This window comes from Bos taurus, chromosome 8, assembly GCF_002263795.3.
Source record: "Bos taurus isolate L1 Dominette 01449 registration number 42190680 breed Hereford chromosome 8, ARS-UCD2.0, whole genome shotgun sequence".
NCBI lineage: Eukaryota > Metazoa > Chordata > Mammalia > Artiodactyla > Bovidae > Bos > Bos taurus.
In genome coordinates, this window is record NC_037335.1 from 15,170,879 (window position 1) to 15,183,742 (window position 12,864).

The 12,864-nt window shown below is 40.4% G+C and overlaps 1 protein-coding gene across 10 annotated transcripts in view; it reads left to right on the top strand.

Moving 5' to 3' along the window:
- Positions 1 to 12,864, top strand: part of LINGO2 (leucine rich repeat and Ig domain containing 2) — a 1,453,939-nt gene that overhangs the window by 323,187 nt on the left and 1,117,888 nt on the right. The gene's annotated exons all lie outside the window — the stretch shown is intronic.

Genomic DNA, 12,864 nt, shown 5'->3' on the forward strand with positions numbered 1-12,864 from the left:
CCTTGATTCATGGACCTGACATTCCAGGTTCCTATGCAATATTGCTCTTTACGGCATCGGACCTTGCTTCTATCACCAGTCACATCCACAATAAGGCTTCAGTGATATCTTATAGCAAATACATTTTTAAGTCAGAAATTTAATACCCATTTATTCAAATTACAGTTCTGTGGCTTATAAGCTGAGAAGTCTTGGTTACATCACTGAATTTGCATGAACCTGAAGATCCTGCAAAATTGGAATGAGCATACCTTACTTTATATGGCAAAGACTGGTTGAGATACTTACTAACTCCTAGTACAAAGCAGATATCTAACAAGTAATTACTAACAATTTCATGAAAAGACAACAGAGTATGTTGGTGAAGAACATAGATTCTAGAGCTGGACTGCTTGGCTGTGAAACAGCTCTGTGATTTATGAGCTGTGTGGCCTTAGACAAATGATTTAACATTAGTATACTTCAATTTTCTCATCTGTAAAATGGGCATACTAATATTAAGAGCACTGGCCTGACAGAGTTGTTAAAATGAAATGAATAAATACATATAAATCACCCCTGGCAGTTTTTAGTGCTAAGGAAGTACTCAACAGGTGTCAGTTCTTTTTAATATTCTATAGATGAGATAGGTGTAAAGGGAACTGATACTTATCAAGTATATTGCTCATGAACTGTTGTATTAAACTGCTATTATTATTTCTTATAATCCTCACTGCAATCCTGAGGTGTAAAGATTGTTTGTTTTTCAGACCAGGAACTAGATTCAGAGAACTGAAATCTCTCCAGTACACTAATGCACCTATCTTGATTGTTTAAATCCTTCTGTCTCCCAACTTTTCTCTTGTTAGATTGGTTCTCTTTCTAGAGAGTAGATGTTGTGTGGATTAATTGGTTTACTTTCCCGTGTTTTCTCAGTCTGTTTCACGATGACGGCTAGAGGTAGTTGGGAAACTATTTGGTCTTGTGCTCTTCTCTAATTTGGATATGTAATGCCCAAGTACTAGTCAAGGCTATGGTTTTTCCAGTGGTCATGTATGGATGTGAGAGTTGGACTGTGAAGAAAGCTGAGCGCCAAAGAATTGATGCTTTTGAACTGTGGTGTTGGAGAAGACTCTTGAGAGTCCCTTGGACTGCAAGAAGATCCAACCAGTCCATCCTAAAGGAGATCAGTCCTGGGTGTTCATTGGAAGGATTGATGCTGAAGCTGAAACTCCGGTGCTTTGGCCACCTCATGTGAAGGGTTGACTCATTGGAAAAGACCCTGATTCTAGGAGGGATTGGGGGTAGGAGGAGAAGGGGACGACAGAGGATGAGATGGCTGGATGGCATCACCAACTGGATGGATATGAGTTTGAGTGAACTCCGGGAGTTGGTGATGGACAGGGAGGCCTGGAGTGCTGCGATTCATGGGGTTGCGAAGAGTCGGACACGACTGAGTGACTGAACTGAACTGAATGCCCAAGTGCCTGAAAGCCCACAGAGAAGGCATGGAAAGAAAGGGTAATATATATTCGTGACAAATCAGATATATCTAGAACAACTGTACCTGCTCAGAGTGCCAAATTAAATCATTTAAAGAATTTGTGCAGGTATGGTGCCATGATGCAGATATAATGTAAGCCAAGAAGACATAAGCTTTAAGGTATTTAAAAAACTAAACAGAATATAAATATAGATATACAAATTGTGATATTTGCTATTAAAAAGGAAAAACAGGTACAAGAGGAAAAAGAAATCTGTGCAGATGGAGGGTGGTACAATCTGGATAGACAGCAAAAGAAGGTTTCTCAGTGGAGGTGACATTTAGATTGAAGCCAGATGCATGAGAAGAGGGCAGCACTGAGAAAGGGCGCAGGGAGCTTACAGTGAAGGAGGTATCTCTGTTACATGGATAATTAGAATAAAATAGAGAAAAACAGTTCACTGGAGTTATATTTTAGCTGAACTTAGAGCAGGTGGAAATTGCACGCGGTCTACATTGCTCATAGAAATTGGTTAAATAGCCCATGAAGTAAAATACCATGTATATAGTTATACACCGTAATTCTTACACATACTAAGAATAGATGTAAGTGCAGTTGACTCATTATTTAAACCATCATGCCTTTAAAACAAATAACCAGTCCCTGTATCCCTGTGGCACAAGTGAGACATGCTAACCTTTCTCTTTCTGTTCATAGGGCTTGCTCCACTCTGTTTTAAGATCATCTTAGCACAGTGGCTAAAAATGGTAATGTGGTGAAAACTTCACTAGAGTCATTGTAACCTGTGAATCTAACTGTCTTTTAGGGACATCTAGATAGAAGGATGGGCATGGCTAGACCTTCCTCACTTCGTTGTCCTCTTAGGCTCCCCATTTCTGCTCAGGGGCCAGTACTTTCTCTGGACTCAGAGCTCTCAATCTGGCATAAATGTACTGTTTGAAGTGAAGGAGCTTTTGGTTGTTTAGCTGTACTTGAAGAGAGAAGTCATCAAAGCTTCGAAGGATGACCCTGATCTCTTTGTTTTCTAAAGCTGATGTTGTTCTTCTTGTTTAGCCACTAAGTCATGTCAGACTCTTTTGCAACCCCGTGGACTGTAGCCTATCAGGCTCTTCAGTCCATGGGATTTCCCAGGCAAGAAAACTGGAGTGGGTTGCCATTTCCTTCTCCAGGGGATTTTCCTGACCCAGGGATCAAATCCGCATCTCCTGCATTGGCAGGCGGATTCTTTACCACTGAGCCACCTCGGAAGCCCAAAGCTGACATTAGAAACAAATTATTCTTACAAAGTTCAGGAATCCAGGGCCCTCCTTTAGGTTTGCTAATTCACTGGAAGGACCAGCAGAAGTCATGAAAATCTATGCATGTGGTTTCTTACAGCATGGATGCAGGTGAAATCAGCCATGGGCAGAGACACATGAGATGGGCCTGGACCAGGAAGGTTCCCCATGTTAAGCTTCCATTTGTCCTTTCCCAGTGGAGTCAGGACAGCACTGGTGTTTTGGTGATGATGTAAGCTCACTGGAGCCTTGGTGTCCAGAGATTTTATTGGTGCTTAGTCACATAGACATGTTTGACTGCCTTTAGTTCGTACCATTAATCTCCAGCCCCTCCAGATGTCGAGCTGATACCAATGACCCAAAGCTTCCCCCATAAATCACAGCTTTAAACCGTCAATCTGTCTCAGGGTCCTCAGGTAAACCAGGAACACTCTTCTCAAGAAGAATGCCCCGAGGATCCCTCAGAAGCCAAGGGCCGAGCAAGACCTCTTTTTGGATAAGGTTAATGCTTAATTTTGGAGAAGGAAATGACAACCCACCCCAGTATTCCTGCCTGGAAAATCCCATGGACAGAGGAGACTGGCGGGCTGCAGTCTGCAGGATCACAGAGTCAGACATGACTAAGTGACTGAGCACAGCACTGGTGCCTGATTGTACAGTCCTGCTCCAGTATTTCAGAACCTTACAAATATTTATATACAGCACAGTTGTAGCAAACTTTCTTTCTGTAATCTTGAATTAAAAGGGGGAGGCATAATGTGTGCTGATATTACGTAACACTTCCGTTTCAAGCAGGTACAGTTAGAACATTCCTATCTCATAGAACAACCTGTTATACTGCAAGATGAACCACTTTTTTTGTTGTTTTCTTTGAGGAAAATAATCCCCTGAGCAGATCAGTTTGCTTGTGCAAAGGACAGATGTGAGAAAGAGTGTGTTTGAGGAACTAAAGAAAGCCAAGATGGCAAGGGCATAGTATTTAGGATGAGGGTGTCAGGGGTCAGATCACAAAAGGATATGCTAAGGTGCTTAAATTATATTCAGAGAGCCCAGTGACTCCTTTGGAGGGTTTTAAGAAGTGCTGTGATCTGATTTACTTTGAAGATAACACTCTGGCTCCTTTCTGCTGCTTTCAAATTTTTAGTCCAAGTGTGGTCCTTTGAGTCTGTAATCGTGGGTCCTAAGGTGCTTCCCAGGTAGCACTAGTGGTAAAGAACCTGCCTGTCAATGCATGAGAACTAAGAGAGGCGGGTTTGATCCCTGGGTCGGGAATGTCCCTTGGAGGAAGAAATGGCAACCCACTCCAATATTCTTGCCTGGAAAATCCCATGGACAGATGAGCCTGGCATTCTACAGTCAATGGGGTCACAAGAATCAGACATGACTTGGTAATTGAACAACAACAACCACAATTAATAATTGGCTTAAAGAATTAACTCAGGCCTTTTTTTAGTTTTGCCCAGAAGTTGTCTATTTGCTCTTATAACTGGACCAGGTCTTCTCCTTTGACACCTCCTTCGTTGACAATTGTAAGTTGATAGCTCCTGAGTGAGCAGCTTCTTTTTCATGCTGTCTGTATTCAGTTGTCCCCTAAGTGGCCTCTTCCAGTCCTATTGTATGCCAAGCAATTCATTTCTTTTTTCTTTCCAGGATTCCCTCTTATAACATACATACCATACCAAGTCCCAAACAGCTGTCCCTTTTTCATATACTAGGGGAAGTATTTTTGGCTGATCAGTTTTTAGTGGTCCACAGGGGCTAAGAGATTTTCTATCTTGTTTATTTTTAAAGCTTCTAAACCTAAATTTGTTCTGTGAGAGAATTCAGGTTAGTGATCAAGAAACTGATGCTACTCCAAAGGCAACCCAACCATCAAAATCTTGGATGTAAAAGCTACTAGTGAGACTCAGCAGAGAAGGCAATGGCACCCCACTCTAGTACTCTTGCCTGGAAAATCCCATGGATGGAAGAGCCTGATAGGCTGCAGTCCATGGGGTCGCTAAGAGTCGGACATGACTGAGTGACTTCACTTTGACTTTTCACTTTCATGCATTGGAGAAGGAAATGGCAACCCACTCCAGTGTTCTTGCTTGCAGAATCCCAGGGATGGGGGAGCCTGGTGGGCTGCCGTCTATTGGGTCACACAGAGTCGGACACAACTGAAGCGACTTAGCAGCAGCAGCAGCAGCAGTGAGACTCAGAGACAGTAGATCTTTCTGTGAATGAGCTGACCTAGCACTCATTAAGAGCTGGTGTCCCCAGGGAGCTCTGCTGGTAACTTCACAAAACTAGTTAAGATAATGTGATTGCCACCATCTAAGAATTTACAGGATAAAGGATGCAGTGATAGATAAACTGGCAAGTGCCCAGTCACTAAATCAAGATGCAAATGTTCTAAAATGAATAAACATATGCCACTGTTTCCATATGTAAATATGTGGACTGAATCACTCGTTGTTGAGTCTCCAAGTTGTGTCCTGACTTTGCAACTCTATAGACTGTAGCCTGCCAGGCTCCTCTGTCCATGAGATTTTCCAGCAAGAATACTGGAGTGGGTTGCCATTTCCTACTCCAGGGTATCTTCCTGACCCAGGGATTGAACCTGTGTCTCCTGCTTTAGCCAGTGGATTCTTTGCCATTGAGCTGCTAGGGAAGCCTAGATCACTCACTGGTGACTATTTTCTTAGAAACTGTGATTGTAGATAGAGACATTTAATCCCTTTGGATTTAAATAGCCCACTAGATATGTTCCTCTCTATTAGTTTCCTGTGGTTGCTTTAGCAAATCACCACAAGCTTCTTTACTTAAAGCAACAGACATTTATACTCTTAAAGTTTTAGAATTCAGAGCCAAAGTGCCAAAATAATCATTTGAGCAGAGCAGTTAGTTTATACAAAGAACAGAAACGAGTGTCTAAGGGACTTTAGAAAGCCAGGATAGCAAAAGCATAGTACAAAGAGTGAGCGTGGTCTCAAAAGACAAAAGGAAAATGTCCTTTCTCAGTCTCTAGAGCTTCATTCCATGCATTGCTTGGCTCTGGCCCCCTCCTCCCTCTACAAAGCCACCTAACAGTTAAGGTACTTTCAGCTTTGCATTGCCTTTTCCCACAGTCTAATCCCCCTCTGCTCCTCTGCTTACGACTTTTGTAATTACATCTAGGGTCTGCCTGGTTAGTCCCAAGTAATCTCCTCATCTCAAAAACCTTAACCTTAAGCACATCTGCAAAGTGTCTTTTGCCATATGAGGTAACATATTCACAGATTCCAAGGATTAAGACCTATGCACTTTTGAGAGTCATTGTTTAGCTAACACACCTGTAAATAGCCCAGAGTCCTTGTTTTACCTGTTTCATAGGATAGTGGCAATTAAGAGAAAGTGTGTGAAGAGTTTACAGACTTTGTATGCATATGCCAGTAAAAACTCATTTGGTCATTCGTTCATTTATTTACTCATTTTGATTACATTTGATGTTATAACCTCTGGAGTTACCTTGGAAATAAATAGCACAGAGATGATTTTAATTTAGCCATGATTTACTATAAGACTATTAAGCAGGTTAATTATGTCTTGTGGTTAATTGCTCTTACTTATAATAGGCATCCATTGAAACTGAAAATGTTTTTGCTTTCTCAAGGAACCTTATTCAGTCTTGCCATCTAAATATCTGAATGTTGCTTTGCCTCATTCATTAAAAAATGTAAGCCTTTGAGGGATTCCCTTGTAGCTCAACTGGTGAAGAATCCATCTGCAATGCAGGGGACCCCAGGTTGATTCCTGGGTCAGGAAGATCCACTGGAGGAGGGTTAGGCTACCCACTTCAGTATTCTTGGGCTTACCTGGTGGCTCAGATGGTAAAGAGTTTGCCTGCAACGTGGGAGACCTTGGTTTGATCCCTGGGTTGGGAAGATCCCCTGAAGAAGGGAATGGCTCCCACTCCAGTATTCTTGCCTGGAGAATTCCATGGACAGAGGAGCCTGGCAGGCTACAGTCCATGGGGTGGCAAAGAATTGGAAATAACTGAGCAACTTCACTTCACTTTGTGGAGAAGCCAGACTACTGAATTTATCAGTGAGTGTATAAACAGCGGTGCTTTCCTCACTTAGGATTCTTTATTTCAAGTGACAGAAAACAGTTTGCAGTGGTTTAAACAACACAAAATAAGGATGTTCCTGTTCAGGTAATTGAAATGTCCAATGTAGGACCAGTTAGTCATTCTGGGCCCAGTCTGGAAATGGACTACTCAAATTGGGTAATCTGAGAAATGATTAGTCAAGAGAATATGTAGAAGTGTGGACAGGATAGAAGGAAACCACACAAGGCAGATATGTTATCAGTCTGGGGAGTATAAACAGAGAGCTCTTATTAAGCCTAGGCCTGGGAAAGAGGGGGTAGAGAACACTTAAAGGGAATTGAATGCAGGTCCATGTGGAGGGCATCACCTGACAAGAGCTGAGACTTCAGTTCAAGGTACACAGCAAACCTGTTTCAACACCTCTGGGTCATTAAATAACCTTCTATTCCTCTTTGTCTCCCAAGTCCTGCTCCTTTATGTAATTCCTGAAACTGACCTGGAGCCCAAGGCAGGGAAGCTCCTTGTTACAGGTCTCAGAGGGAGATGCATTCCCCTGTCCATACACTGAGCAAGATGGAAGAGACCCGAGAGTGGATACAGAGGGGCGATTAGAAGGTTTGGACATGTTTGCATAAGACATGGCTGATTTTACCATCTCAAGACATAGCTTCTTTCTCTTCCTTCTCCCTTCCTCCTCTGTCTCGGCTCTGCACCCTTATTCTGATTCTCTGTCCAGCATCAGATTCTCCTTCCAAGGTATTTGCAGCAGGTCTCATCTCAAAATTTCAGATGCCTAGAAAAGAGTACCTCCTTTTCTCTCTATTCAAATAGTCTCAACTAACTCTGCCATCATTTTATTGGTGTGATGGGACATCTCCCTGTCTTTCAGTCTGTCACTGTGGCTAAGTGGAAGAGCCTTAACAGCCCTGCCAGACTCCTGATAGCCTCTGCATAGCAGCAGTGGAATCAGCTGCATGGGCCTATGTGCCGTGGGAGGACCTAGGACTCACAGATGACCCTTGCACATTTATAAGGGAAATGTAAATGAACACTGGATGTGTCTTGCTTTTATCAGTGATTAGACATTTCTATGTTGAAAACTGCTTATTAGGGGTTAATGTTTTAACCTCATTATGAACAATATAAGGCAGTTTTAAGTATACCCTTAAACTTGTCTATTTGTTTTTTCTTTCTGACTGTGCTCTTGTTAGGGAGGAAATTTTTTCTTTTATTCTTCTAGTGTCTTCTGGCTGGTCTAGTAATTGAAATGAGACAGTAACAGGAGAAAAAAGAAAAACTATTTAATTCCCTATGTATAGGGGCCCCAAAGATAAGAGGTCCCCACAGTTAAGTGACCAAAGCAGGCAGCTTTTATAACGTTCAGAGAAAGAAATAATAAATTTGTGAAGAACTGACAAGATAAAGAAGTTTGTGTTGGGAGTGGTAAATTAGTAAAAAAGGAGCGAGGTTTATTCATATAGCTGTCTGAACCCCGAATTCCCTACCTCTGATAAGAATGTCTGTCTGCCTCCTGGTACAGGGAGGGTACCTTTCACATGAAAGGTTTATCTCCTGGCTTTCAAGGGGACAAAGAGGATGGCCAAGGTGTTCTTCTTGCGCCTGCTGTTTCTTCAGTAACTTTAACTCAAAATAATCCATATGGCACTTTTGCATAGTTTTCAAAGCCTGACCTGAGCCCCATCACAATAAAAGTGGTTTTGCCTTCATTATTATTATAATTCTGTTTTCTGTTATTGCTAACTACTGTACAAAAATTTGTGAAGAGTTTTACATTTTCTTTAACAGTGTTCCCCTGCAATCTCGTGACTGTCTGAAAATGTAGGTTTATTTACACTTTACAGATTTGAAAATGTTATGTTAAAAGGGACTGAATGACTTAATAAGAACTTTGAAGAACTTGGCCAGGAATTTACACTAAGACCTTTCTGATCCTGGATACACGTGTGGAAATAATTCACTTTGATTATGTAGGTCCTTACGTGTGTGTGGGTGTTTGTGTGTGTGGGGTGGGGGTGTGTAGATGATATAGCAAAGACTAGCAGCTTGAACATTTTATGATTTCATAAGGACTAGCATTCTTGTTTGCAAAATATCTTCCCTAGTGACCCATTACTATATATGAAAGTTCCAAAGTATTCTTTCATAGGAATATCTTTGAAGATGTTCTGTGGATACATACACTTGAGTAAAATGAAAAAGCATTAACTGAGAAAGGGTGATGATATTTTCCAGCCATCATAGCTTTATTGACCAATGTATTGAATTAATTGTTTCCTAATAAAAAATGAAGTACTGAGAGAATGTGACATAGACACAGACATTTTATGAAAGAAAGATGCAAGAGGAAGTGAGAACAAAGACATTTCCCTCTTCAAAAAAGTCAGTTCAGTTGGATTCATAGTAAATCTGAACTTCTGAATTTAAAAACCATAATAGATTATACTAGCCCTCTGTACATATATACAGCTGTATTATGAAATTAAATTCTTTATTGATACTAGGCTTTATCAGGTGCTTTAAGAAAATGTATTCTGATTTGTAAGAGCAGTTTCCTGCCATTCAGCCTGTGTAGATCTGCTTTAAAATGCCCATGCCTTTGAGAAATTCTATTTCTGAGAATCTGTTTTCTAAAAATAATCTTAAATGTGAAAAAAATATATGCAAACACTTGCAGTGAAATTTTTAGTCATAATGCTTTTTATAATAGGAAAAATTGGAAATAAAATTTCATAATAGAGGAGGATGGATTATATATTACATTGCAACAATTTGTTGTCATAATACTTTTTACTGGGGCTTCCCTGATAGCTCAATTCATAAAGAATCTGCCTGCAATGCAGGAGACCCTGATTCGATTCCTGGGTCAGGAAGATCCGCTGCAGAATGGAGAGGCTACCCACTCCAGTATTCTTGGGCTTCCCTGGTGGCTCAACTGGTAAAGAATCTGCCTGCAATGTGGGGAGATCTGGGTTCAATCCCTGGGTTGGGAAGATTTTTTTACTGATCTCATATAAAACATGAGAATATGCTTCTATTTAAATAAAATGTGTAAAGCATAATAAAGTTACATTACAGTCATATTGTAACTATATAAAATATATGTTTAGCAAAAGGAGCCTAAAAGGACATAACATGCAATGTTAGCTGTGGTTGTTTTGGGATCCTGAGCTATGAATTTTTTTCCTTTCTTATTTTTTTAGAATTGTCTGTAGCATATCACTTTTATAAAAAATAGATAACTAGTACACAGCAAAAAATAACCTTGTCTTTGTGTATTTATATACTAACCTTCTGCAGAATACTCCTGAGTAAAAAAAAAAAAAAAAACTCCCCATGTCCCTTCTAACTTTGAATCCATGTCTAGAAATGATTTCTGGATGTGGTAAGTTTGTATAAATGATACATGGACCTGACTATCTTAATATTGACTGTTGACTCATGTGCTGCTGTCCCAGGACTTTGTCCTGATGTTACTCATTCGCAGTAATTCACAGTAGATTACATGCCATCTTATATATCATGCTTCTTGGGGGAAAAGTGTCAGTGAAAAGAGATTCTATAATGATGGTGTCTGGGATTGGCACGTAGGCTTACCGACTAGTGAGGCATAAAATGTAGTAAATGATAAGAAATGTGTCCCATGATCGTCATCATCATCATCACGCAGATTCATGGCTGAACCCTCAGGCGTAACCATAGGACAGGTTAAATGGGAGTAAACTCATTAGGCACGTCAGCCTCACTTCATTAGTAACGGGAAGTCGTTCAACCGGTGCAATTGCGTGTCTGGCCATTTTCTGTGGCTCATATACTTTGAGTTGTAGGAAGATGAATACCCTCCAGATGCCTGAGGGGAATGTAAGGTAAGCATTGGAGGAACGTCTGTCTTGAACTATTAGTTACGTAATTCTGGACTATTTTTCATAGACTGGACTGAGAGCTTTTATAGTTGCACATATTAGAATTCAATATATCCATGGGCTTACTCTCCTTAAATCTTTGAGCATATTTTCTCCTTGGCTTATTCTCTCGGTGGATTCTCTTGAATATAGCCGGCTCATTGGATTTTACTTTGTGATTAAAAGAGCATTTTGTTGTAGTTCTGTTGTTGTTGCTTATATTCTTGTTTTGTTTTTTCCTTACTGGTAACAAATATACATGGAGGTGGAGGAATGGAGAAAGTGTACAGGGGTAAGGGCAGAAGAGGGCTGGAGTGTTACTCTGAGTTGAAATATAGTGTTTCAGATATAGTGCCTCTGATATCTCTGTTTCATGTGCATTTTAGTCTAACTTTCACATCAGTATCTGAAAAATAGATGTAGTTTTAAAATTCATAAATGGACATATATATGTGTGTATATATTCATACATATGTGTATATATATACCTTTCCCCTATAATTTGTTTTTAATCATATTTACATCCTTATAAAGTTATTGAATCATTTAAATCCTCACAAATACTGTCCATTCATTGTGTGCTTCCTGCAGTGAAGTGAAGTGAAAGTCTCTCAGTCGTGTCCGACTCTTTACGACCCCATGGACTATACAGTCCATGGAATTTTCCAGGCCAGAATACTGGAATGGGTAGCCTTTCCCTTCTCCAGGGGATCTTCCCAACCCAGGGATTGAACCCAGATGTCCCCGTATTGCAGGCAGATTCTTTACCAGCTGAGCCACAAGGGAAGCCCATGAATGCTGGAGTGGGCAGCCTATCCCTGCTCCAGTGGATCTTCCTGACCCCGGGAAGAGGCCTGGAAGATCTGAGCTATGAGGAAAGCCCTTGCTTCCTGTACATTCTCTTTTAATTATTGAAATATTTTTAAAGGCTTTCATTATTAGAGTGACTCCTAGAGATCATAAGGATAAGTCTGTGAATTATAGAGATACCTCCTGTGATATTCTGGGAAGGTGCTGATAAAGCATTTCTTTCCATATTCCAGGTATCAGGAAACTCAGTACATGAGGGAGTGGCTACTGCATGGTAGAATATTCTACTGCCAGAGTAACATCATCTCTTACATACATGGGTTATAGTTTTATTCTATAAAGCACCATTAAGTAGTAAGTTATTTTTTTACATTCTTTCAAAAACCGTGACAGGTCTTATGCTTGCCCAAATGCTGTTTTTTTTAGTTAAAAATTCCTCTTCTACCACCTCACCCCAACATATGACATGGATTTCCCTTCCTTGAGTACTATGCTATGAATAGTTTTAACTCTTATTGGTCAGTATATTCCTTAAAATATTGCATGTAGACATGAACACAGTTTTCCAGAAGCAATCTCTCAGGCACATAGTATAAAGGAGTTGTTATTTGATTATTTTTTGTGAGTATAGTATCTGTTTACCATAGCCAAATTTTATACCTTTTTTTTTGTAGCTAAATCACACCGTTAACTCAGAGCGATTGTAGTCATACTTTTTAAAGAATATAATATGCTGATAGGGCAAGCATTTTAATTTGAAATTGCATTCAACCTCTGTGAATGAGGTATAAAAAGTAACAGTGACTAAAACACAACATAAATGTGTTTTTCTCCCAAGTCACAGAAGCCTGAAATTAGGCAGCCCAGGGTCAATATGTCATAGAGACACTCTGATGTCACTAAGGATTTAGACTTATTCTAACTGTGTTCTGTGGTCTCTCACATGGTTCTTCCATTCAGTTATTACAAGTACGCTTCTTATCTCTGTGCGTGTGCATAGTTGTTTCGGTCATGTCTGACTCTTTGTGACTTTATGGACTGTAGCTTGCCAGGCTCCTCTGTCCATGGAATTCTCCAGGCAAGAATACCGGAGTGGCTTGCCATGCCCTCCTCCAGGGGACCTTCTCAACTGAGGGACAGAACTCACATCTTCTGCATTGCAGGCAGATTCTTTATGGCTGAGCCACCTGAGAAGCTCCTTCTTATCTCTAGATATTATAATATCTAGTAGGTGCCTTCTAAATTATCTAATCTACCTCCCTTGGGTAGACTTGTTTATTTTATCTTATACATGAATACTG